General features: G+C 45.9%; 1 long non-coding RNA gene across 1 annotated transcript in view; it reads right to left on the bottom strand.

The window, feature by feature from the left end:
* LOC135269953 (uncharacterized) overlaps window positions 1-4,698 on the bottom strand; it is a 41,528-nt gene extending 36,830 nt beyond the window's left edge. Inside the window, exon 1 of the long non-coding RNA XR_010338192.1 lies at window positions 4,547-4,698. This is a non-coding gene — a long non-coding RNA (uncharacterized LOC135269953). The remainder of the gene's footprint in view (window positions 1-4,546) is intronic.
* Window positions 4,699-26,555: the final 21,857 nt, after the last annotated feature.

Genomic DNA, 26,555 nt, shown 5'->3' with positions numbered 1-26,555 from the left:
TTTGACTCCAGGTCTCCCATTCAAGTCATGCTGATGCAAGAGGTGGGTTCCCATGGTCTTGGACAGCTCTCCCCTCCCACTCCCATGACTTTGCAGGGTACAGCCTCTCTCCTGGCTGCTTTCACAGGTTGGCGTTGAGTGTCTGTGGTTTTTCTAGGTACACAATGCAAGCTGTCGATGGAGCTACCATTCTGGAGTCTGGAGGATGGTGGCCCTCTTCTTACAGCTCCACTAGGCAGTGCCCCAGTAGGGACTCTGTGTGGGGGCTCTGACCCCACAACCCCACATTTCCCTTCTGCACTGCCCTAGCAGAGGTTCTCCATGAGGGCCCCCCACCCCCGCAGCAAACTTTTGTGTGGGCATCCAGGCATTTCCATATATCTTCTGAAATCTAGGCAGAGGTTCCCAAACCTCAATTCTTGACTTCTGTGCAGCCACAGGCCCAACACCCCATGGAAGCTGCAAGGTTTAGGGCTTCCATCCTCTGGAGCCACAGCCTGAGCTCTACATTGACCCCTTACAGCAATGGCTGGAGCAGCTGGCACACAGCATGAGGACCCTGGACCTGGCTCACACAGCATGGGGACCCTGGACCTGGCTCATAAAATCACTTGTTCCTCCTGAGCCTCTGGGCCTGCGATAGGAGGGGCTGCTGTGAAGGTCTCTGACATGGCCTGGAGACATTTTTCCTATGGTCTTGGGGATGTCATGGTCTTAGGCTACTCGCTACTTCTGCAAATGTCTGTAACAAACTTGAATTTCTCCTCAAAAAAATGGATTTTTCTTTTCTATTGCATCGTCAGGCTGCAAGTTTTTTGAACTTTTATGCTCTGTTTCCCTTTTAAAACAGAATGGTTTTAACAGCACCCAAGTCACCTTTGGAATGCTTTGCTTAGAAATTTCTTCTGCCAGATACCCTAAGTTATCTCAAGTTCAAAGTTCCACAAATCTCTAGGGCAAGGGCAAAATGCGGCCAGCATCTTTGCTAAAAACATAACAAGAGTCACCTTTGCTCACATTCCCAAGTTCCTCATCTCCATCTGAGACTACCTCAGTCTGGACCTTATTGTTCATATCACTATCAGAATTTTTGTCAAAGCCATTCAACAAGTCTCTAGGACGTTCCAAACATTTTCCTGTCTTCTTCTGAGCCCTCCAAACTGTTCCAATCTCTGCTAGTTATCCAGTTCCAAAGTCACTCCCACATTTTTGGTTATTTTTTCAGCAACGCCCCACTCTACCGGTACCAATTCACTATATTAGTCCATTTTCATGCTACTAATAAAGGCATATCCGAAACTGGGAACAACAACAACAAAAAGGTTTAATTGGACTTACAGTTCGACATGGCTGGGGAGGCCTCAGAATCATGGCAGGAGGTGAAAGGCTCTTCTTACATGGCAGTGGCAAGAGAAAATGAGGTAGAAGCAAAAGCATAAACCCCTGATAGTTCCATCAGATCTCATGAGACTTAGTCACTATCACAAGAGTAGCATGGGAAAGACCAGTCCCCATGATTCAATTATGTCCTCTTGGGTCCCTCCCACAACACGTGGGAATTCTGGGAGATACAATTCAAGTTGAGATTTCAGTGGGGACACAACCAAACCATATCAATACACATTTCATGTTATTTATTGCAATATTCTTTGCAACTTTCACCCTGTCAGAGAATGAATTGAACCAGAGTTGATGTTTTAGAATTTGCACAGATGTTTTCATGAACTATCATTAATCACCTTTCATTATATTTACCTACTGTAGATGATGAGATGGTGTTGGGTAGGGGTGGGAAGGAACAGGACATGGGCCCCACTGTCCCCTTTCCTTGCTGTCCTTACCCTCAGACTTCTCACTGTGCTCTCTTCAGTGACTTTACTCATGCCAACTCTGCCATTAGAGCTGCCTTTTCACTGCACATAATAAGCAGTATTGATGGGTAACTAATCACCTTCAAAACTTAATGGCTTAAAACAACAATCATTTTATTATGCTCAGAGATTCTGTGGGTCAGAAATTCAGACAGGGCATGGCAAAGATGGTTTGTTTCTGCTCTAGGATGTTAGAAGCCTCATTTGGGAAGCCTCAAGCCTAAGGGTGACTTGCAGCTGGGGAGTGGAATCTGGAATCACCTGAGGGTTCCTATTCCCATGTCTGGTTCCTTGGTTAGGAGGACTCAAAGACTGCCAGGCAGATACCTACAGAAGGAAGTCCACATCGCTTGGGCTTCCTCACAACATGGTAGCCTCAGAATAGTTAGGCTTCTTACATAGCAGCTCAGAGCTCATAGGCCTCCTATAAAAGTGATATAGCAAATAAGGGGGAAGCTGCATGGCCTTTTATGGCCCAGTCTCAGAAATCACCCAGCATCATTTCCCTTGGATTCTGTTGACTGAAGCAGTCATAAGTCCCCCCCCACTTCATATTCAAGAAGGGACACAGACCCCACCTCTCAATGGGAGGAGGGTCAAGGTCACATTGCAGAAAGGTCTGTGGCTTAGGAGATATCATTGGCTGCCATCTTTGGAAAATAGTCTGTTAGTGTGACCTCTGATCACAATTCATAGAATCCTACCCATCTTTCCATGCCTAAGTCAAGTCTCCTCCTCCAGGAAGCCTTCTCTGATTACCAAAGTCCACCTTAACTCCTATTTTCTCTCTATTACTTCTATCACAGTCGTAATAATACTACGACTGTTTTGTGATAGAACACACTCATAGTATTAATAATAATAGTGCAGCTAACATTTTGAGGCAATAAACACTTCATTTAGATTAACTCGTGAAATCCTCAAGACAATCCCTTAAGATAGGGGCTCCTATTATCACCCTTTTATAGTTGAAGAAAGTGAAGCCCAGAGAAGTTAAATTACTTGTCAAAGTCACGCAGAGCCAGAATTCGAACTTGGGCAACCAGCTCCAGAGTCTGACCTCCACCCCTCCTCCTATCCTGCCTCTCAGTAGCTCTTATTGATCATAGTTCATTTTTCCCCTAGCCAGACTGAAACAGCTACATTCCTTGGCCACAGTCCCTGACATGGTGCTAGACTCACCCATATTCTCACTGAGGGATTTCTAAATGGATGTACATTAATGCCAGCAAACCCCTACCCCAGAACTGAACACGTTCCTAAGAGCCAATGTGCATGTTTGTGCAAGTGGCCTGCTGACCCCAGCCTGGCCGAGCCTGGAGGACAGACATTATTTGCAAAATATGTAAAAAGTTTCAAGAGAATCGTTCTACTCCAGACCACTAGAGTAGGGCAAGCCCTGAGAACTGGTGGCCAACAGGGATGTCTAAAGTGTCGGCATAAATACCCCAAAAAAGCCAAAGGTAAAATTATGTTGCTAGATGGAGAAGTAAAAATTTGGATTTCAAGATGGTTTTAATTCCAGGCTCTGGGAGTCCAGGGGACTGATTTGAGTGAAAGAGAGAGAGAAATGATTTAGAACCACAGGGTTTTTACGGGCGGAAGGGTCTCTTTCAGCCTGAGCAGGCAGATTGAGAAATCCGTAAACAACTAAGGAGCAAGCCCAGAGATAGAGAGCGTGGTCTAACAGGCAGAGGGATAATAGCGCTCAAGTCAAGGGGGGCCCTGAGCCACAGGAAAAAGATTCAGGGCGTAGCAGACTGAGCCTGGGTGCTTTGTATCTGAACAAAAGCATTCCACATGCATGAAAAAGTGGCTTCCGAAAAAGAACAGGATTTTCTAACTGGCCTTTCTAGCCTATAAATTTTGTTTCAGCTTTGGCTTCTGGGGCAACCCAAAGTCAGACACCATTTCTTGTATAAGGCTACCCATGCTACCGTCTGCTGCCTGGGGCATGCTTCAGACCTTTATCTTGAAGCCACATTGCCCTGTAAGAACCCATCTTAGAGATGCAGTGGGGAATGTTCAACATTAAGCAGAATATTGACAATTGTTGGCTGCCAACTGTCTGAAAGTGTATCTTTGGTCAGCTCCAGCCAGTATGCTATTCTGAAAAAGCAAAGAACGCTGAAGGTAGTGACTTCATGACCTTAAGCCATGGATGCAGGAAGAAATGCAGAGGTGGGCAGATAACTTTATCATCCTTAATGGGCTACCTAATTCCTTGGGGAAAAAAATGAAGGAGCCACCAGTGACATGCCCCAGGCAGCAGATGGCAGCGTGGGCAGCCTTATACAAGAAAGGGTGACTGAGTTTGGGTTGCCCCAGAAGCCGATCCCAAAACAAAGAAATGAATGCAAATAGTTTATCTGAGAAATGCAAGAAACACTGATACCAGAGTAGGAAAGTGAGACAGGGAACAAAAGGGAGCGAGTCAAAGGTGCATTATCAAGCCAGCTGGCACCGTGGGGCAACTGGAGTTTAATCCCACTAGGGAAACTAGGAACCAGCGAGAACAGTGCTTCTCAAGCTGTCTGGGGAAAGAACCAGGTTGTCTGCTGTTGTTATCAATCCATTATAAATGGATAGTTTTATAAAAATACAATTAAAATGTCACAGCAATGTCAAATTGCTATAAATGTTCCTAAACACCAACTTTCCATTTGTGTACGTACCTTGAAATGTACAAGCAATAAACATTTCACAGCTTGTCACTGGTCTAGGGACCACACTTCAAGTAGCACTGGCGAAGAATGCACACCTCCATGTTATCTCATTCATGGAGCTGGGCGATTTAAACACGAGCTTGCAATAGTCATGTAATTCCTTCGTGTGCACAGGCGGAGTGGCGATTCACAGTTTCTAGAAAGCCATCAGGCAAAGAAACACACACACTGGCAGTTAGGAGTCAGCCTGAACAGGCTGAGGGAACAGGGTGGGACGTTGACAGCACACAGAGGGGGCCACCCTGACGGTGTCCTTATCTTCCCCCTGTTAGCAACACTCTAGGACTTAAGACAAGGGCAAGGCAGAGGCCAGATGGGTGTACCCTGAACACAGGGAGGTCTGGAGCCCAAAGTCAGGACTTCTGTATGGCTAGTTGTAAAAGGTCGGGGAATAGTGGGTGGATTCTACTTTAACTGCCTGGCCTAGCATCTGAATTCAGCTTTTATCAAAACAGCCAAGCTACTGTTAAAAGAAACCAAAACCAAAACCACCCCATTACCCGATGTCAGCATTGATAAGACATCAAATGCAGAGGGGCTTTTTTGTCTAACCAGGGTGCAGGTTGCTGTTTGGTTTACTCCTACCTGGAGCTTGTGCTTCACAGGCTTCTTTTGCAGGCTTGTTTTCCAGGGGACCCAGCAACTATTTATGGCTGTGTGATAAACTCATGGCCTGCAAGACGGAGGCAGGAGGTGACTGCAGTCTTGGTGAAGGGAATCAAGGGATTGAAGAGTTTATCTGGGCTGCCCGGGGGTCCTCAGGAAAACAGACCAACCTGGCCTCTCTACAGTCAGCATCACTCTTGTGCTAACTGTCATTTTTAGGGCATAAGAGAAGATGAGAATAAGGGTAATATTAAAATAATGACGATATCAAGAATGGACACCGTCAGACTCCACCTGGGCAGTGACGTTGAGCTGAGTCCTTCATATGCACTATTTCATGGTCCCAGGAACAGTTCTGAGGAGTGTGTCACAGTGACTAGAAGTGACATCACCCATGTCACACTGCCTGGGTCTGGATGCCGGATCTCTCATCTCAGAGCTGAGTGACTTAATGTGCTTCAGTTTCCTCACCTGTAAAGTGAGGTTCTACCTCTCTCCTTGAGTTGTTGCTGTATTAAATGTGCTAATCTCTATGATGTGCTTAGAGCAGGGTGAGACCTAGAGTTAGTATCCAGTACTTACGCAGTCTTGGGATCCAGGCCCTGTGGGGAAGTAACCAGTTGTGGGTCGGCTGGGCGCCCCTGCCCCTGAAGCACAATTTCACTGTTGTCATGCTGATGGCAGCCAAAGAAAGGAATGTGATTAACACTTTCCATTTTCTGCTGTTGGCGCTCTGTACTGCTACTCCTTCTATGGCCACCTGGGAAATGTTGTATGGCCACAGCCTTGAAGGTCACAAGAGTTTTCACCTCAGGGAACAGACCCCTGGGTTGTGGTCATTTCCTTAAACTTTTTGAGTCGTGTTTCTCCCTGACTGTCCTCACACAGTTGGTTAGCTGTATAGGGTGCTGAAGAGGATGATGGGATACAAACCATTTCCAGATAAGGTATGATAAAGGTGAAAAGATTCACAAATCTGCCTTATCCAGCCCAGAATGACACAAAATCCAGGCCTTTGTAATCATTTCCAGGTTGCTAATTTGTTCACCTTTCTTTCCAGACATAATTCAGGTTGCCAGAGAAAATACAGGATGCCCAGGTAAATTTGGATTTCAGATAAACAGTGATTTTTTAGTATAAATATGCCTCCAATATTGTACAGAACTTACACTAAAAATGTATCTGTTGTTTATCTAAAATTCATATGTAAATGGGAGTCCCGTATTTATTTGTGCGTCTGGCAGCCCTTGTCCAGGGTCACAGAAGGGCCTCTCAGTATCATCAGAAAACCCTGGTGTCCCCTTCTGCATCAGGTTAGGTGCCTCAGAAAGGACTTAGATGCAGGTGGTTTTATTGGGAAGTGATCCCAGGAAGCACAGCAAGGGATCAGGGAAATGAGGAAGGGAAGTGATGGAAGCCAGCAAAAGAGGTGTTAATCAGGATATTACCCCTGTGGGCAGCTGGGGCTCAATCCCTCCAGGGAACCTTCCAGAAACCCCATCCAACATGCCTAAGAATTATCCTGTCTGAGGACAGGGAGGTTGGGTATTTACCTACTGTATTAGTCCATCAGGCTGCCATAACAAATACCAAAGAACTGGGGGCGTTGAACAATAGATGTTTATTTCTCACAGTTCTGGGGGCTAGAAGTCCAAGGTCAAGGTGCCACAGATTCGGTTGTTGGTCAGAGCTCTCTTCCTGGGTTGCAGACACCCACCATCTTGCTGTGTTTTCACATGGCAGAAAGAGAGAGAACTCTGTGTCATTCCTTCCTCTTCTTATAGGGATACTAATACCATCATGGGGGCCCCATTCCCATAACCTCATCTAAATCTGATCATCTCCCAAAGACCACACCTCCAAATACTATCACACTGGAGGTTAAGGCTTTGACATATGAATTTCAGAAGGACACAAACATTCAATCTACGACATCTACCAACTCTCATCTCCCATGCTTCAGGGTTGACCTAAGGACATTAACTCCCCCTGTACATCTGAGCTGCACTTGTGCTCAACTGTGCATGTACAGGGCAAAGAAGCAGGGAGATGCAGTCACTGGAGGTAAAAGGCTGTTAGGGGACTGAAAACCATGAAGCACAACTGGAGTTAAGCATCCCTGCATCTGAGCAGAGAATCAACTGTAGGCCATCTAGAACATCTGCTTCATTTTCCTTTGCCTCAGGCTGACCCCTAAATCATAGCAGGATGGAAGCCTTGCTCAGTTGACCTCCCATAGTTATTGCCAATATTGGATGAGCTTATGTGAAAGAGTGTTACAAACTACAAGGCACTACAGAAACTGAAGGTAGAGTAAGCATTATTTAGTTAAGAAAGAAAGGGAGAAGAGGGAGCGAAGAGACGTGAGGAAAGGAAGACAGGATGAAGGAGGAGGAAGAGAGGAAGGAAGGAGAAAGGGAGGGATGGAGTGAGGAAGGAAGGAAGGAAGAAAGGAAGGGAGAGAGGGAGGGAGGGAGGGAGGGGAAAGGAAGGGAGAGAAGAATGCACTGGTCACTAACAACATAGATTAAGACCCAAGAAAATTAATTTTATATACTCAACAAATTGTTATCAGGCACATCACTGTTCCAGGTCTTCTTCTAGGTATTAGAAATTCAGTTGTGAACCAAATGTTCCAGTTTCTTGCTTTCAAGGAGCCTACATTCTAGTGGGGGAGTAAAATACATAGCAAGATTGTAAAGTGATATGAATAGCAACAAATCAGGGAAGGTTGCTAGGCAGGGTTGAAGAGAGTGATAGGGTTGTAGCCTTTAATAGGTCTAAAAAGGTGTCACTAGAAGGTGACTTTGGGATCAGGCCCTGAAGAAGGCAAGGGAGGAAAGAGCCAGGGCAAAGGCCCTAAGATAGATGTGTGCCTACCCTGTTGGGGGAAGGGCAAGGAAGCCATTGTGACTAAGACAGAGGGGCAATGGGGAGGGTGGTAGGAAATGAAGTCACAGCGGCAATGGGGGAGCTTGTGTAGGGCCATGTGCGCCACTGTGATGATTGGCTTTCCTTGGGATAAGCTGGGAACTGTTGGAAGGTAGTGAGCTGTGGAGGGACATAGTCTGACTCATGTTCTACAAGAAGCATTTTAAGCCTGGCATGGTGGCTTCTGTGTGTATCTGCAGCTTCTCTAGAGGCTGAGGCAGGAGATCACTTGAGGCCAAGGTTCAAGACCAGCCTGGGCAACATAAGAAAGATCCCTGTCTCTGAAAAAAAAAAAAAAAATTAAGGAAGCAGTTTAGCTGCCATGTTAAGAACAAACAGGGCAGTCACTCAGGAGGCTACCTCAGCAATCCAGGCTTGAGAGGGTGGGGCGGGACCAGAGAGGGTGGAAAGTGGCCAGGTTCTGCATCTATGTTTTCAAGTATTGCCAATGGGATTTACTGCAAGAATGGGCAAGAGGAAGAACTGAAGGATAAATGTAAGGTTTGGGATCTGAGCAACTGAAAGAATGGAGCTGCCAAAACTGAGACTCCAAAGACCAGGAGGAACGGGCTTGAGCAAGGAGATGACGGGAACTTGGCTGAGTCTGAGATGTCCCAGAGTCCTGGGACACTGCAAAGATGAAAGGTGGAGGAGGTGAGAAGCAAACGAGCCAAGGAGGCTGGGAAGGCATGGCCAAAGGGATGAGCAAAACCAAGAGAGACAATGTTCTGGGAGCCAGGTGAAGAATGGTGTGGCTTTAGAATCAAGGCATTGTGGGCTGCAGGGATAATACCACCACCAAATTTTCCCTAACAATAATGACAAAAATCCTTCCAGTAAGGGTGAAGTCCTCGGGGGTCTTTCTGCCTGGCTCAGTGCTTCCCTTGCCTCCCCCCATAGACAAAGCTGCACTTCGGCCCCCCAGTTTTCTGCCCCCTGTTTCTTGAGCTCCTGTCCTTGTCTAGACCTGACTTCTGTGCTCCCCTCTTGTATCATACATATCTCCTGGCGTCTGGGTCCTCATCCAAACACCCACGGAACCACTCCGGTTCTCACCCAGTCCCCAATTCTTGACCTACCAGCCACCCCTCTCAAATCAACGCCTGCCTAGATTTGTGCTTGCACCCTGCCTCAAATCACCAGTCTGTGTTCCACAGCACCCCCTTCTGGCACAAGGCTTGTTTGTAATCTGTGCACTTTATTGGCCAGCAGTTTCTGTCCGTGTATAGCAAGCACCATTCTTCTGGAAGCTTTTAAGCAAGCACACCTTCTGTTCTCACACTTAGCCAACAGCATTAAAAAGACCTGGTATGCAGAGCCCACTTGATTGTGGAGAGGCACAGACACACACACACATCATCATCATCAACGCCACCACCACCACCATCATCTTTTGCACATCTATTGCTAAGCCACTCGGCGGCCAATACCTATTGGGAATCATGACTGAAGAGGCCAAGATTGCACATCTCTTCTATTCTTGCCACTCTTGTGGCAAGGGCCCTTAAAAACCAATTAAAACATTCTCCCTTCCTACCGAGTAAATAAATGCTGGCCTCTGAGGAGGGAGCAGGGAAGGGAGGCTGTGAGGCGTTGGGTGGGTGGATGGGTATTTCCCTCGCCACAGCAACCTCTTCACTCATTGGAGGCTGGCTCAGAGGTTTTAGAGGGAGGCAGCACCGTAACTCATGAGATTAAAACATGCCCACTTCTCTTCAGACATGTATTCTATATGAAAATGTGGTTTATGGGCAACAGGTCCACAAATCTAAAGCCCAAGCAATTCTACCTATGACCATCAGTCATGGAAGTTACACTCACGGAGAATGAAAATTTACACGACCACTGTTAGCCCATAACCAGCGACAAAGCATCCTCCCCTGCGAGGAGCCAGGTCTCCCTGACAACAGCTACCCGCCCCATTTTTACTGGCTGGTACCCAGACTGGTGGCAATGACTCTCAAATGTGAGTATTTATTATGAGATGCTCTCAAGGCCCATCTCCTCTGGTTTGTAGAGAGGGAAGTAGATTAGGAATCAGGAAAAAAGGGGTCGATTTCCATCTCTTCCATTTACCACACATGCAAACCTCAGCCGTTCACTCTCTCCATCTCAGTTTCCGCCTTGCTGTCCTGAGAACCTCAGGTGTAAGAGTTGTTACAAGGATTATCTTAATTCAGCATAGCATAGTAGGAAAGCTCTTAGGATCTGGAGTCAGAGTACCTTTCAAATTCTGACTGTATCACTCACTGTGCAACTTTGGGCAAATTACTTAACTTCTCTGTGTCTCCATTTCCTCCTCTGTAAAAGGAGATAATAACAATACCTTCCTCGTAGCAGTATTTCCTACTAAGAGAATTAAAAGAGTTAATATTTGTATAGGACTTAGAGCAGGGTTTGGAAAGTAGAAAATGCTAAATAAGTGTCACATCAAATTCATTCACTCAACCAACATTTATTGAGCACTGTATTAGATTCCCAGGACTGCTGTAGCAAAGTAGCACACACAGGTGGCTTACAATAACTGGATTGTTTTGTCTTATGGTTCTGGAGACTGGAAGTCTGAGATCAAGTTATTGCTAAGGTTGGTTTCTTCTGAAAGCTGTGAGGAGAATCTGTTCCCTGCCTCTCGCTCAGCTTCTGGTGGTCATTGGCAATCGCTGGTGTTTCTTGGTTCATAGTAGCATCACCCTGATCTCTGCCTTCATGTTCACATAGTGTTCTCCCTGTGTGCATGCCTCTGTGTCCAAATTTCCCCTTCTTGTAAGGACACTAGTCATATTGGATAAGGTCCCACCCTAATGACCTCCTCTGAACACGATAACATCTGCAAAGACCCTATTTCCAAATAAAGTCCCATTCTGAGGCACTGGGAGTTGGGACTTCAGCACACCTTCTCTGAGAGGACACAATTCAACCCATGACAAACACCCATTAAGGATCAAGTATTCTGCAGGGTATTGAGAATACAAACATTAATGAAACATGGTCATAGCCCTAAGGAGTTCACATTTGACTGTGGAAAACAGATTTTGATGCATTAACTCATTAAGTATTGTATCAGGGAAATATACAAATACAAAGACAAAAGGAACAGGAGTGGTGGCACCAGAAGAAAGATTTCAGGAAGTGTGTGCTGGGCCTTCAAGGGTAAACTGGATGGACATTCTCCAAAGGAAAACATATAATCAGAGATGCAGGAGTCTGAAAGCATATAGCATTTTCTGGGAACTCAAGTTTTTTTGATATGGCTGTACTGTCAGATGAGACTCTTGAAAAATAAATCCAGAAACATTGTTAGGATCAGATTCCAAAAGGCCTTATCTTCCAGGTTAAGGAGGTTTCACTTTATCCTATAAGTACTTGTCTTAGGTCAAGGTCCCCAGAAGCAGAAAAGGGTTCTTGTGAAAAGGATTTATTAGGAAGCATTACCTGGAAATGCCAGGAATAAAGTAGGGAAGGGCAAAAGCCAAGCCAATGGACTGTACTAAGCAAAGTCCCATGGAGGGCAACTTCTGCTCAATCCTGTAAGGGAACTCTGGAGACACTACAAGTCACACCTCGGAGTTGTCCAGAATGGAGAAGGGAATGGGAGGACTTACAGCCTCTCACCCAGCAATGACTGGTTCAGAGCTACCCCTAGGCACTTTGGGCTGCGCACAGTCCCCCACAATGCAGGTGACATGGCTCTGGCAGCCTGAGGGCAGTCCCTCAACAGAGAAACACTGGCTTCCAAGAGTGAAGGCACACTGGGAGCTGATGTCCACACAAATGGCAAAAAGACTGGAGGGTGAGGCAACAAGAGCCTCTGCTACTGTTACAGAACGTCACTAAAATGTTTTAATGAAGGAGTTAAGTGATCTGATCTCTATGTCAGAAATCTAACTGATAGTGGTATTAAAATGGAATAACAAGAAAAGAGGCTGGTGGCAAGGAGAGCACTTAGGCAGCCATGGCAATGGTCCAGGCATACTGGGGACTCTAACAAAGGTGAGGGGAAGGAGGAGAGGGCATCAGAGAGACATTTGTATCTAGGACTTGATGACTCTTGGCTCTGAGGGAGAGGTAACTAGCTTGTATGTCCAAGGGGATAAGCATTTGCCAAAGAAGTGAGGAAGATGGTCTTGGATATGTGAAATGCCTACAGCATACCCAGCTGGCAAAAATATGGGCCTGGACATCAGGAGAGAAGCTACAACAGGAGCTATAAATTCACAAGACATTGATATGGAGGTGGTAGATGACAATAAGAATCAGAAAGAAAGGATAGAGTCAGAAAAAAAGATCAAAAAGAGAACACTACAGAATATCAACCCTTGAGAGATGAGTGAGGGAAAGAGATGGAGAAAGAGCCATAAGACAGGTCCAGACTAAAAGAGGTGTGTAAGCAAGAGGCAAAGGAGGAAGCTGCAAGAAAAATAAAGTGGTCAATGGCATTTGCTGATGCACAGATGTCAAAGGAGAGTCAGGAATGAGCAGAAATCATTAGTTTTGACTATTACAAAAGCATTTGCCACCTTCACAGGAACCATGGTAGAGGAGAAAACCACACTGTAATAGGTTGAAAAGGAAATAGAAGAAATTGAGGTAACAGTGTATTCCCATACTACCAAAAGCTGGATCTGTGAACCAGCAGTATCTATCAGTATCATATGGAAGCTTGTTAGAAACACACATTCTCCAGCCTCACCTCAGACCTACTGAATTAGAAAACCTGAGGCTGGAATCCAGGAATCTGTTTTTAACAAGGCCTACAGGTGATTCTGATGAGTGTTAAAGTTTGAGAACCACTGATATATACAACTTCAGAGAAGTTTGACTGTGAACAGAAAACAACGTGACAGCGACTTGCAGAGGAGGCAGTGCCCAGTTCAGATGGAAAACTGGGCAATACTTTACAAATAGAAGGAGGTGTTGGAAAAACATACAGGTTTTGTAATTAACGGGAATAGACGATCTACAGGTAATCTATGAGCAAACCACAAACAGATGCCCAGAAGAAATGTGACGTCCATTTCTTTTGAAGAAAAAAGTTGTCATCTGGATCATAATTTTCACCTAGATTTCTCACAGCATTTTACAGAGTAGTGACTGATTATGACTATGTGTACCCAATGTAAAACCAACCATCAAACAGGTCATGAGAAACCACTAAACCTCTGTGTTTTTAGAGGCAGATAAGTTGTGAGGCTAAAGTGGGTATGTTGTGGCAAATCTTGCCATAGAATCCAAACTTCTAATTCCCAATGTCCAACTTCATCCTAATTTTCTATTGCTGTGAAACCAGAAACACCAAACCTAATGGCTAGGCGATTCTCCCTATCTGAGCCCAGCCAATCCCAGAACCATAGGCGATAATGTGGTTTCAGGCAGATGGTGGCTGATGCTAGAGTCATCTCAAAAGCATCATCATTTTCATATCTGGCTGTGGATGCTGCCTGTTAACTGGGACTTGGTGTGGGGTGTTGTCAGGAATCTCTCCATGCATCTCTGTATCATCTGGGCTTCCTCACAGCATGGCAACTGGACTCCAGGGATCACATCCTGAGAGAGATCTAGGCAGAAGTTGCATTGCCTTTTCTGACCTAGCCTTGGAATCACATAACATCACTTCTGCTATACTCTGTTCATAGACGCAGCCATAAGTCCTGCCCAGGTCCAAAGGGAGGGGACACAGAATCCATCTTTTCACGGGAGTGAGACCATTTTCCAGAAGAACATATAGGGCAGAAACTATTGTTTCAGCCATTTGCGCAAAATACAATATGCCACAGGAAATAAATCCTCAGTAGTCAGCCCAGTTATGACCTTGCTCACTCTGGCACGTAAGCTCTAGTCCATCTCTAATTACCCATGACCAGGCTGATTTGTCATTCCTGTGACCTTCCTTCAGAGCAGGGGCATGGACAGTTGAAAGGCAAATCCTCAGAAGGCCTTGTGGCCAGAATACTGCCCTGGGTCCAGCGGGGATCTCTGGAAAATCTCCCCCAAGAGTCCCTTCCTCCTCCAGGAGTGAAGCACAGGAAGGGTGTGGTTGCTGGAGGGACAAAAGGAATTGATCAACAGCCGTAATTACATCACCCCCTCTCTTTGTTCATTTTTCATTACTGTTGTTCTTTTTCCTGTGTTAAATTTCTCTCCTTCCTTACTCTCCCCTAGGACCTCCCCCTTAGAGATGGGGTTGGGGGGTTTGATTGATTGGTGCTGAATGCAGGGAGGTTGCAAGTAGAGAGAGATCACCTTACCCCAGAGATAGTTTCCATGGCAACAGGGACAGGTTGGTGGGAGGGGCGGGCAGATAAGGGCCCCACTTTGGGGTTCAGTGCACGGTGGAGGTGAAGGCTGGAGTATTTACAGTAGAGAGACAGAAAACCAGCCAGTGCAGCTAGGTTAGGAAGTGGAAACATTCTTCAAGGCAGCTTTGAGGCTGGCCTTCGCTGACCTCTCACCCTCCACTCTCCCCTCATCCATGATGCAGCAACCTCAGGGCAGCTTCTGCCTGCCGGCCCACCACCCCTCATCCTGACTTTAGCCCTTCTGGTCATTATTTCCTCGAGGAAAAGCTCTCTCATCCTCCTCCTCCTCCTCCTTCCTCCCTCTGCTCCCCCCCATCCCCCAGCTCAATCTTGGCTTCTAACCCAGAGAATCAGCAAAGCCAACTTCTCATCCCTCCAGGTCAAGGTGAGGGAGCCAGCTCAACTCCCTGCTGCAGCCCTGGGGTCGGGGAGGGTGTTTCCGGCCGACCCTCCCACTTCTCCACAACAGCTTTCACCTGGCGTCATGCCTCAGGGGGCCACAGGTCACTGTGAAAGAATCCCCAGGGAATCACCAAAGACCATTAATTAGCCCGGAATACACAGGAGGCCCCTGAGCAGTGACCACCCAGGTATCAAACGCTTTACTGTGTGTCCGCCCACGCCTAGCCCTTCAACGTGACCAAACCCAGCATGCTCAGGGCAAGGGGTGGCTCAGCTGAGGGGTTCCTCCTGAAAGCAGAGGGATATTTTCATCTTTTTGCTTTGAAGTGACTCCTGCTTTCCCAAGGATGGATCCAGAAATTGATTCTCTCTCCTTTCCCCTCACCAGCTTCCCTCCCTCATCCCTTAACTCACTCAAGGGCCACAACACACTTCGGTACTCTCTGCTAGTTTTTTTTTTTTTTTAAACTGATTTTCTTAAATGTCAGGGAGCAACAGAAATCTCTGGGGTTGGCTCATCCCAAAGCAAATGCTCCTCCAGTTCCCTGAAGGAGGATACAGAGACAGGATGACACTGTGGGGGACCCTGGGCCTCAACAGGCAGGCCCTCCAACTCACCCCTGGACTGGGGGCCCTCAAGGGCAGAGTCTAGGTGTTGTTTCTTGCTAGATCTTAAAGGACTCTTCAGTGCATACACATGAGGGGCTTAAAAACATGTGTTGATTGTCAACAAGTTCAATGTGGAATTATCATATGATCCTGTAATTCCACTCCTATGTACATGTCCTCAAAGAGTTAAAATCAGGGATGCAAACAGAAACTTGTATGTGGATGTTCATAGCACCATTATTCACGAGACCCAAAAGGTGGAAACAACCCAGGTGTCCATCAATGGATGAATGGATCAACAAAATATAGTTTATACATAAATGGAATATTATTCAGCCATAAAAAGGAATGAAATGCTGACACATGCTACAACATGGATGAATCTCCAAAACATTATGCTAAGTGAAAGACAAAAAGCCACATATTGTATGATTTCATTAACGTGAAGTGTCCAAAATAGGCAAATCTATATAGACAAAAAGTAGATTCGTTGTTGCCAAGGGCTGGGAGAAAGAGGGAATAAGGAATGACTGCTAATGGGTATGGGCTTTCCATTAGGGTATTAAAAAGTTCCAGAACTGGGTAGTTTGCCAAACATTGTGAAATATACTTAATGCCACTGAATTTGTACTTTAAGGTGGTGAATTTTATGTCATGTGTATGTAATCACAATTTTAAAGTGTGTGCTGTAATGATGCTGCACCCTTTAGTCTCGAAGGGCCCAGAACCGTGGAGTGATCAGCACTGAGGGTAACAAACCACACTGGATTTCCCCTGGCTGTTCTCGATTTAGTTCTGAAAGCCCCTCAGTCACAGGCACACCAGGCTGATTGCCGACTCTCTGGAATCCTACCTCCTCCTGGCTTTGGGAACTGAGGCAGAGTTGTTACCTACTCCGAATCATGGTTTCCTGCCCAGTGGGTGTGCTTCAGGATTAGATGGGATAATAAATAATAACACTAATCACAGCCAACAGTTATAGAGCACTTAGTTCAAGCACTATTATGAGCCAGTGCTCCCAACTTGCACATGAACCCCCTGGAGATCTTGTAGGCATGCAGATGCAGATTCAGCAGGTCTGGGGCGGGCCTGAGATCCTACATTTTTAAGGAGCTCCCAGACGATGCTGGTCCACAGACCACACTTAGAGAACTAGTGTTCTAAGTTCTTTGCATATGTTAATTCATTCAATCTCCACAACAACCTAGTGAGGTAAGAACCCTGTTCACAACCCCTTTCTACAGACAGAGCTGGAGGTACAAGGAGCTGCAGTGACTTGCCCAAGGTCACAGAGCTGGGAGGTGAGAGAGTCGGGATCTGAACCCAGGGAAGTCTGGCAACAGGAGCCCCAGTTACCACCAGTACCTTTTCCGTTACAGAGATAATATGGGTAAAGAATTCAGCATCAAGTCTGCCACAGGGTAACCCTTTTGAAAAAAAAAAAAGGTAGCTATTGTTGTTATGAATTATATTAGAAGTCTCCCTGTCCTTGAGAAAATCGTTCATCTTTTCAGATTCCTCACTAGACCACACAGCCTCTAATGTCTTGCCAGTTCTCATTCAATCTATAGGCAAGGGACTGCCCTACCAGCCAAGAGTTCAGAGCCAAGGTCTTCCCTCTTTTGTCTTTCTTTTTCAGTAAATTGTTCAGAACTCCCCAAGAACTGAGCCCCAGGGATAGGCTTCTCTGCAACTCTGCAATCTACCAAAGCAAGGAAGCTGAGTCTCCCACCCTGTCTTTCAACAGTAACCTCCCCCAACCCTGCCATGAAGAGGCAGGGATGATGACTTACATCTGTATCCCCAGTGCCTAATTCACAACCTGGCATAAGTGCCCAACACACACCAAGTACCTGTCAGCTACCTCTGTGCCTCTCAAGTCTCAGTTTCAGGATCTGTAAAGTGAAGATGCTAATACCTACCTAGAATCCCAACCTATGCCATTGGACTAGTGGAACAATCCTTTCTCACTGTACCATAGATCTGTGATTTAACACCTACTGTGTGCCTTGAACTATGATACAACCAGAGAGAGATAATTGGAACAGAAGCACCTCCCTGTCCCCCATCTGGCAGTTTTGTGATTTCTCACAGCAGATGGTTCTATGGGAATCGGGACTAAGAGGCGGACTGCATAGCACAACTGAGTGCTTTTAGTGGCTCTGACCAGCCTGTGGGAGGGAACTTAGGATGGCTCTGTGAGAAAAGGGGGAAGACAGGCTCGATCTGGGTCTTGACTGAAGTCCAAGAAAATATTTGGATCTACAGAAGGGAGGAGGTTTCCCAAGCCAGGGCACTAACAGCTGACAGCTGTCACCCTATCCCATGTGCCCTGTTCAAAGAGTCTTCTGAGCCAGTCTAGGCTGGGAGGGAGTGTGAGGTGAGAAGCCGGTCACTGAGAGGGCAGACAGTGAGACTTCTGTAGGGTGGGTCTGGCCTGAATGGGTTTGTGCAGGAGGGGGATGCCTTGAAGTGGTTCCCTCCCTTCCAGCAGAGCTTGAGCCCCTGGATCTTCTGCAGCTCTCACTGCCCTCCCTCTTTACCCCCACCCGGGCCTTCCACAGGGACAGCTTCCAGAGGTCTCCCTGAATCCATATGTGGGTTTTGGCTCTTCCAGTTGTTGGCTCTACTTGGCGGCAGGGGATTTGAGGGGTGGTTGTGTGATTTGTACAGCTGTCATTAGGGTAATTGCACGATATTTTCCCAAATTTCCCCTGCAGCTTCAGGATGGGTTTCCAAACTTCCTGCCCTAACAGGGGTTCTGGTGAGAGGGGCTGGCTCTCAGCCTCCCCAGCAGCTGTTAACAGCATCCAGGGACAGCCCTTCCCATTCTCTCCATGGAACCAGGCTGGACCCAGTATTCCAGGACCAGGAAGAGGGGCAGAATGGGGCCCCTGGGTTGGAGGTGTGGTGACTTGATAAAAGGCACAATGGTGGTCACTGTTAATTGTACCCAGTGTCACTTACTCCTCTCAATATAGAGGCAGATACAAATGAAGCCTGTGCTTCTCCTGAAAAAGCAAGAACACCTTCTCATGACACCAGGATTTGGAAAGTTCTTTTACTGTCCTCAAAGTAGGAGGACTGGCCAAAAGCCTGCAGAATATCTCTTGGCACCTTCTGAACCCATCCCAGTTATATACAGAATGAGTGTCTCAAGCTGGCTTAGGTGAGTGTCCAGAAAGCTGGTGTGGTAAGCAAGTAGGGAGTTGTGTAGGCCTAGCCCAGGTAGGGGATCAGAGCATTTCCGGCAAGCCAAATGAATGAATGGAAGGAAAAAATGCATACTGGAGACCAGTTTGGATCTGCCTGATATAGGATTACCTCCCTCCCTTCTCAAGTGGATCTTTTCCACTCACTTCTCACTCAGCCTGACAAATATTTATTTGTTTGTGTATTTGTTTGAGATAGAGTCTCACTCTGTCACCCAGATGGGAATGCTGTGACCTCCCAACTTCTGGTTTCAAGGGATCCTCTCCTTCAGCCTCCTGAGTATCTGGGACTACAGATGTGTGCCGCTATGCTTGGCTACCTTTTTTTTTTCAGTAGAGACTTAGTAGAGACAAAGTCTCACTGTGTTGCCCAGGCTGGTCTCAAATTCCTGGGTTCAAGGAGTCCTCTTGCTTCAGCCTCCGAAAGTGGTAGGATTACAGGTGTGAGTCACTACACCCATTCCCTGACAGATATTTAATGCTCTGGACTGACTCCTCCAGCTTTCCAAAATGTGTGTGCCTGCACACACACACACACACTCTCTCTCTCTCTCATATACGCAGACAGCAAAAAGTGCTAGAGATGATGCTCCCTTGACTTGTCTTCCTGGAATGCCTAGGAAAGAGTCTCCACTGCCCAGGAAAGAGTCTCCATGTTGGGCCCTCCGAGGCTGCAACAGCCAAGGAGACCATGGGCAGATCGTCTGGCTTTAGGCTTCAGGGCCCGTGTTCCTTCTGACTGGCTGGCTAGGGAGTGGGATGTACCGTGGAGAGCCTCGTCACTTAGCATTGCGTCTGCTCCGACATGATGCCTCCAAGTAATGTAATTTATATTTCATGCACAATTGAAGCAGCTAATGGTGTAATTCTCCAAGGGGGAAACAAGTTGTTATAGTGTTAATTACATTGCAGGCATGTTCCTTCTCCTTTGCCCCCCAAGTTCTCCAAGGGAAGTCACCAGGTAGTAACGGAGTGGGTGTCCAAGAACATGGCTTTGATGGACTCCACTGACGTTGGGGCTGAGCAGTGGCAGGACGGCCAAGGATGTCTTCATCCTCCCTGTTGAGAGTAGTAGATTTGGCTTAAACTCCCCAGAGGTCTGGATTTCCTTGTCCAGTCTGTTAATTAAATCCTGCTGGGCCGTGGTACCCCTTCTGCATTCACCAGGACACTGCCGGGGAGGGTACAGCAGAGATGATACATTTGGGAAAGGAGCCAAAACACAATCAAAACAAACAAAACGCAGCCTAGACCTCAGCAGCTGATGCTGTAGAGCTTGGTGTTTGGGCACGGGGCCTCTGAGGGAAGACTTCTGGGATTGGAATCCCAGCTCTGCCGCTTATAAACTGGAAAACCCCTGGGGAAATTATGTCACCTCTATGAGCATCAGTTTTCTCAGCTGTACAATGGGGGTAATAAATTATCAGCCCCACAGGGTTGCAGTGAGGATTAAATGAGTTAATATGTATGCAGTGTTTAGAATACTGGCACATAGCTTTAGTAAATGGAATTTATTATGATAGGAGGGAGTAAATGGAGTTGAACTGTTATAAGGTTCTGGCATTTTCTGTGAAGTGGCAGAAGTACATATTTTTTATACATTCATGGAAGCTAAATCTACTGAAAAAGAACAAATGTCTTGCTTTTCAAAAAAAGGAGAAATGTAGATTTTGAGGAATTATAGAACCATGAAGTTGAGGATGTTTCCCAGAAAAAAAATTAGTTTGACTGTTAAAGTGGTAGTCTTTTAACTTCTGGCAAAAGAAAGACAAAATAGGGGAGGGTCAGAGGGAGGAAGGAAAGAACAAATAAACGAATGAAGGACTCAAGTCAGGCCAAACTTACTCTGTATCTTTTTCAGTGATACATCAGAGTAAGTCATCCGGTGGATCAGGGAAAAGCAATGCACATAATTATACCTGATTTATGCAGAACATTTTACAAAATCTCAAATCTTATTCTTACGGAAAATACATACAAAAGTGAACTGACTGGTAATATAATTTGCTAAATTGAAGTTGATTGAATTAATTGTATGTCTATGGGGTTTGAACCCCACTTCTGGTACCCATTCGTTTATTAGTCAGGGTTTACTAACTGCTTTAACAACCCACCCCAAAATTTCAATGGCTTAGACAATCAAGTTTGCTTGTTCACATCATAGCAAAATATGATCAGCAAGAGAAATTTTGTCCCCACACAGTCATTCAGATGCATGGGTCCTTCCATATTATGATGCTGCCATCTTTAATTTATGACCGCCAAGGCTTCCAAAGAAAGGGTAGTGAGGAAAATCTTGTGTGGGAGATTTCTGCAAGCCAGGACTAGAAATGGTGTACATCATCTCCACCCACATTCCACTGGCAAGAATTCAGTCACATGGGAGCACACAGTACACGGGGGCTGGGAAATGAGGTTTAGCCATGTGGCCAGAAAGAAGAGGAGAATATGGATATCACTTAGCACTAACAATGTCTTCCACAAATATTGATCTACATTGGTGTCACTCTTCAGGGAGGTCTCTGGTGGCACACAAAACTCTATCTCTTGCTCTGCCCTAAGCAACATTCTTTTCTTTCAGAGGTGTAGATGAAGACATAGAATGCGCCTTATTATCCCTTTGGAGTGTAACTCATTCAGGTTATCTTATATAATGGCAGTTTACTTGGAGTCTCCAGTAAGAGAGAATGCCATATGGCCAGATCTCACGCTGACTGTACTATTGCAGAAATGGGAGAATCTAACACAGTCACAGAGTCTAGATTATCAAATAAACCATCTCCCCTCCCCCAGGCAACAGGAGTTCACTCTCTTCACTTGACGATGCTCTATCTTAAATGTGACCCAACTATTCTCCTCAACTTGTTTCTCTCAATATGTCTGTCTACTTCCTCTCCTCCCACCAGGTGAACAATTCTATATCCTGCTTCTCCATGGAAACCTGAGTGGGAGAGGAAATGCATCTGATTTGTCCAGGGAATGGTTGTGGTCCCTGCTTAGGCAAAGCATGAGCTTTCCAACCAGATCCCCCGTAGGCATTAGGGCAGTGTAGGACTTGACTGGCTTTGGAAAGGAAAGAAGGCTTGTTCACCAAGTTTCCAGGTAAGAGAAACCTGGAAATAAAAGCTATTATGATGGATAAAAAAACTAAGCCTCAAAAAGATTTCACTGGACTGGAGTGATGAGCTGAAGTCAAAAATATTAAATATAAATTAAAATATATTTTAATTAAAATATTAAATACAAATTAATATTTTTGACTTCAGCTCATCACTCCAGTTTAGTCAGGAACCCATCCTGAACAGATCACACACTTGGAAAGTTTCACTTAGGAGAGTTTAATTAAGGAGTTATTTACAGAGGTGGAGGCAGTGTTAAGGAAACTAACAAGGAATGGTGAAGCATCCAGAGGCTAGCAATAGCAGAAAGCTATTACCACTTCTAGGCCTGAAACGGCAAAGGGAACAAAAATGGTTTTGCCACAATTCAGCACAACAGCCATGGAAGAGATTCCACCAGACATGATCTGTGGATATAGGTAGAGAAATGCAGCCACTGTCAATATTGTGACCTGGATGAGAGCGATTTGGGGGTGGGTTAAATACCCAACCTCACACTCCTCCCTCACTCTAAACTCCTGTGGGTGCCACTCATTAACTACAGCAAATGGGGAGCCACAGGACCAGTGATGCCACCTACAGAGGTCAGCCTCCCAAGACACAGAACACAGCAAAGAGCGGGGAAAGGATCTGGAAGGAGAAAAAGAGAATTGTTCATGCAAAGATTCCTAGAAATATATGTAAAATGTTGGCATTCAACTTAGAAAGTCAGTTGCATAAAAATTAGATATGACACATTTCAGGTGAAATTGCTGCTGTAGTGTGATCTAGCTCTAAGTTCTCTGTGAAACAACTGTGGATGCATTAATAGGAGCAAGGGGTCTCATTTCGGGAGGATATGGTCCATATGGTCACTGCTTCCTGCCCTGATCCAACCACATCTGGGATTTTGAGCCAGGCTGGGTCTCATGCTTTAGAAGGAACATTTACATCCGAGGCAACCAACATATTGAAGAGGCTAAGAACCAAGTCTAAGGAGGAAAGACTGAAGAGGATGGGGAACAACACTTCAGCCGAAGAGAAGACACCTGAAGACAAAGACTTTAACTTTCTCCAAGTATTTGAAGTCCAGAGGGGAAGATTTCCCTTTTGGACACAGCTTCAAGCCCTCAATATCCTCAGGGTATATGGCACCACTCTTAGGAACTCTCATAGCAAACTGATTTTTCACAGCCTTTTCCCACCCTGTTGCAATCATTCATTTGCTTGTCTGTCTTTCCTACTAACTGAGGACAAAGGGCAAACACTTTTGTTACCATCGCACTTCAATACCTAATGCTTAGCTCCTGGGAGGTGCTCAAGTGAGTATCTGTTCATTGAGTGAAATGCTCCCTCAGGAGCTAGACAGTCCCCTGCAGGAACGTATGGAAGAACAGGAATGCAGTGGTTGGGAGTGGGGCATATTCCACCCAGTTTTATGTCTGCAACTGTGGATGTGTGAGGCTGGCCACAGTTATCTGCTCTCTCTAAACCTCAGTTTCCTTACTGTTGCTGGGGGTGTTTTGAAGACTCAAGGGGCTAGTTTATTTGCAAAAAGGTCAGAACATGCCAAGTTTTCAGAAAATTGTTGTTATTGTTGCTGTTTGAATGATTCGGGCTAGTGAAAACTGTCTTAGGTTGGATTCCTCAGGAGACCTTGAGACAAGGATTCACATCAAAGTGACTTTTAGTATTAAATGTTCTTAGTAAAACCCAGTAAGGCAGTAAGAAAGTGGTACTAAGAAGAAGAGACCAACAAAGGTGTAAAATCAGGCAAAGTCCCATGGTAGGAAATTTTGGGGACAGTGAAGATCACATCTCAAGGGTCTTGGCTGGGGTATTTACCCAATCGCAACACACACCCATTAGCATTGCTGGTCCAGGGTAACCCAGGGAAACAGATTCCCAGGCACTTTTGTTATGTTTGCCCACAGGAGAAGCAGCTGCAGCAGCCTCAGGGTGATCTACCTACAAAAGACACAGATGCCCAGCATTGGCCAGCAAAGCCCATCAGGAGTGGGTGTGCATGGCAACAGTAAAAGGACGGTTTGTTACACTAGTACAAAAAGAGGTGGCCAGAGATCAAGGTTGCCAGCGAAGTCCCATTCCCCTCCCTCCAGGTAGAGGGAGGCCTGACATATTTGTGGTCAAATGCTTAGGTTGCAGACTCCAGGGCATGAGTGCTCCAGAGAGTCTGTAAGCCAGAGGAGCCGTGTCCCCAATGAGACATCTGCTTCCCCCCTCCTATGCTCATCTTAGTCTTGTTGGGGTGTGTTTGGCCTCTGAGATCATCTCAGGCTGTTATCAAACAGGACTTCCCCATTGTGGCCCTAAGAGCCCCAGGATCCCACAGAAGCAGCTAAAAGCAGATTTAGCAAGTACAGGGCAATAATCCCTGAGCTGATTTTTCTGTAGTTGTTTTCTTCTTTTTCATCTTTCACTTCCCGAGGACATGATACCTCTGATCCAGTGTCATTCTCCTTCCTGGTTCCCTGTTACACACTCCTCTGGACCTTGTGGCAGTGTGTGTGGTGTAGAGAGCAATCAAGGGTGTCATCAAGACACTGCCCACCCTCTGTGGCTTGGGCAAGGTTCTTTGGAATGGTTCTGACTTTAGAAGTTTTAAGTGCTTGATGTAGTTTCCTTAATCTTCCACTTCCAGCCTCCAGAATTATAAGAGATCAATGTCTATGGTTTAAGCCCCCAGGCTATGGTATTTTGTTATAGCAGCCCAAGCTGGCTAAGACAATGTGGAAAGTGGTAAGCATGCCTCCTGCTTTTAGGAGCTTGTGATTTTTAAGGTGCCATGTACTGTGTTCACTTGATAACCCCACAGGCTGCCTCAGGCCACACCTGAACTTTACCTCCCATGTTTTTCCCCAACTTGGTGGAAGAAGAACTACTCTACAGCCACATCAGGCTTTATAATACATGCACCCTTGTACTTAGCTCCACAAAGTGCTTAGAGCAGCACCTGGTCCATAGTGAGTGCTATGTTCACGTGATGATGCTGTTGCTGCTGATGCTACTTCTGGTGATTTTCTTTATCCCTGTCACACTGCCTGTGGCCAGGGGGAAGTATTGGCACCCACATGAAATAGAAAAGGAGACTAAGACTTAGGAGAGTCCATAATGTCAGTACTGGGATTCTACCCTTATTCACTCATCCACTTATCACATGTCATTTGTGTGTCAGGCATCCTACAGAATCCTGGGGGTACATGTTCTGAGCGAAACAGACATGATCTCTACTCTCAAGGAGCTTACAATCTAGTCAGAGAGACAGGCTGTAACCACACAATCCCATGAACAATGTGCAATTGCAAACTGAAACAACCTCTCTGCAGGAAAGGACCCCCTCCTTACACTGCGGGGGGTCTCCCTGAGAGTGTAAAAAGTGGTGTTAAGGCTGAAATATGGAACATAAGGAGAGGCTGACTAAGTCAGGAATTCGCAGCTGTTAGCTTGCATCAGAGTTTCTGATTCAGGGAGTCTGGGGGTATTCTACAAATATGCATTTCTAAAGAGTTTCCAGGAGAGGTTGATATTGCTGTTCTAGGACCGTACTGTGAGAACCACTGAACCCGGTTAAAGGAAGTTGGAGGAGAGCTGCAGGAACAGCATGTGCAAAGATGCTGGGACAGGCAGGAAAGAATGAGACTAGGTAAGGCCAGAGTGGCTGGAGCCCTCTGGATATGGGGAGCTTCAGAGGTGGAGGGTGAGACCGAAGATGTCAGCAGAGGCCAAACTGTGCACACAGTGTGGCAGACCACCCCACATTTAGTTTTTAGCCCAAGAGTGATGAGAAGCCATTTGAGGCTTAGAGTAGGTCAGTGTTATGGCCATATTTGCATGACTCTGGCTGTTTTGCAAAGACAAGGTATGAGGGGACATCAAGAGGCTAGTTAGGTGGTCCCAGGCTTTCAAATGCCCTCGTGAGTTTTTTGTCCACCCCTGGTTGACGCCACCAAACAACTCAAATATGTCTTACATCCCTACCCTCTGCCTATCGAGGCAGAAGCTTTTGTTGCTGCTGTTGCTATGAGGTGAAGGCTTTTTCTCAGAGGCTTGTCTTACAGAGAAGCCACAGCCTCTCTCCTTTAGGGGTCTCTTTTTGTGCTGCGCCATTTGGCATCTGTCCCAAAAAGTAGCAAGTTTAAGACCAGAGGCTGTGAAATGTGGGCTTTTGAAAACATCAAAACCACTAAAAGAATCGGTACAAGTTGATAGTCATAGAGTTGGTTTCTAAAAATGGAGTGTTTGGGGAGGGATGAAAGTCAGTGTTTCTAAGGCTGGAGGATGGGGATCACTTCCACGTGTTCAAGACCACATGTTAGAGGGGACTGGGCACAGCATGATGGTTAAGAATGTGAGCTCTGGAGCCAGTCTTGCTGGGTTCAAGTCCTGGCTCTGACACTCGCTCATAGTGTCTCCCAGGGAGACTTAACCTCTCTCGGTCTCAGTGTCCCCCATCTTTAAAATTGGGATAATAATAGTAACTACTTCACAGGGTTGTTGTGGGGATTTGGTAATAAACATACGTAGATTTATGCCTGGTATACATTTAAATGTTCAATGAATGCATTATTGTGATTGTTGCACTTTCATGAGACTTTGGGGAGGATCACTGTGCTTACGGTGGGATGGGTGGATGCATGGCTCTATGTGTCATACCTGGTTTGGCTTTGCTTTCTGTTTGTCTTTTAAGAACAGTGGAAAATTTTGAGAAGAATGAGAGAAGGTGAAAAAAAATCAAATAAAACTGTTCTGAGTGGGAGAGCAGACAATGTCATGCTCTGCCCAC

Source organism: Aotus nancymaae, unplaced genomic scaffold, assembly GCF_030222135.1.
Source record: "Aotus nancymaae isolate 86718 unplaced genomic scaffold, 86718_ANA_hifiasm-v0.15.2.pri h1tg000058l, whole genome shotgun sequence".
Lineage (NCBI taxonomy): Eukaryota > Metazoa > Chordata > Mammalia > Primates > Aotidae > Aotus > Aotus nancymaae.
Note: the sequence above shows the minus strand (reverse complement) of the source record. Positions and strands in the feature narration are given on the sequence as shown.